The following is a 1,477-nucleotide window of genomic DNA, read 5'->3' on the forward strand; positions in this document are numbered from 1 at the left end:
AATAAATGCGGGCATTTCTTCTTCATCTGATCTTCTCGTTCCTAGGTGATCTCGGGTCCTCTACGAGCATTCCATCGAACCTTAACAATTGGTATCTTGTTTTGCTTAAGTCTTTTAACCTCACGATCCATTATTTCGACGGGTTCTTCGATGAATTGAAGTTTTTCGTTGATTTGGATTTCATCTAATGGAATAGTGAGATCTTCTTTAGCAAAACATTTCTTCAAATTCGAGACGTGGAAAGTGTTATGTACAGCCGCTAGTTGTTGAGGTAACTCAAGTCGGTAAGCTACTGGTCCGACACGATCAATAATATTGAATGGTCCGATATACCTTGGATTTAATTTCCCTCGTTTACCAAATCGAACAACGCCTTTCCAAGGTGCAACTTTAAGCATGACCATCTCTCCAATTTCAAATTCTATATCTTTTCTTTTAATGTCAGCGTAGCTCTTTTGTCGACTTTGGGCGGTTTTCAACCGTTGTTGAATTTGGATGATCTTCTCGGTAGTTTCTTGTATTATCTCCGGACCTGTAATCTGTCTATCCCCCACTTCACTCCAACAAATCGGAGACCTGCACTTTCTACCATAAAGTGCTTCAAACGGCGCCATCTCAATGCTTGAATGATAGCTGTTGTTGTAGGAAAATTCTGCTAACGGTAGATGTCGATCCCAACTGTTTCCGAAATCAATAACACATGCTCGTAGCATGTCTTCAAGCGTTTGCATCGTCCTTTCGCTCTGCCCATCAGTTTGTGGATGATAGGCAGTACTCATGTCTAGATGAGTTCCTAATGCTTGCTGTAATGTCTGCCAGAATCTTGAAATAAATCTGCCATCCCTATCAGAGATAATAGAGATTGGTATTCCATGTCTGGAGACGACTTCCTTCAAATACAGTCGTGCTAACTTCTCTATCTTGTCATCTTCTCTTTTTGGCAGGAAGTGTGCTGATTTGGTGAGACGATCAACTATTACCCAAATAGTATCAAAACCACTTGCAGTCCTTGGCAATTTAGTGATGAAATCCATGGTAATATTTTCCCATTTCCATTCCGAGATTTCGGGTTGTTGAAGTAGACCTGATGGTTTCTGATGCTCAGCTTTGACCTTAGAACACGTCAAACATTCTCCTACGTATTTAGCAACATCGGCTTTCATACCCGGCCACCAAAAATGTTTCTTGAGATCCTTGTACATCTTCTCCGTTCCAGGATGTATTGAGTATCTGGTTTTATGAGCTTCTCTAAGTACCATTTCTCTCATATCTCCAAATTTTGGTACCCAAATCCTTTCAGCCCTATACCGGGTTCCGTCTTCCCGAATATTAAGATGCTTCTCCGATCCTTTGGGTATTTCATCCTTTAAATTTTCCTCTTTTAAAGCTCCTTGTTGCGCCTCCTTTATTTGAGTAGTAAGGTTATTGTGAATCATTATATTCATAGATTTTACTCGAATGGGTTCTCTGTCCTTCC

Source organism: Rutidosis leptorrhynchoides, chromosome 2, assembly GCF_046630445.1.
Source record: "Rutidosis leptorrhynchoides isolate AG116_Rl617_1_P2 chromosome 2, CSIRO_AGI_Rlap_v1, whole genome shotgun sequence".
NCBI lineage: Eukaryota > Viridiplantae > Streptophyta > Magnoliopsida > Asterales > Asteraceae > Rutidosis > Rutidosis leptorrhynchoides.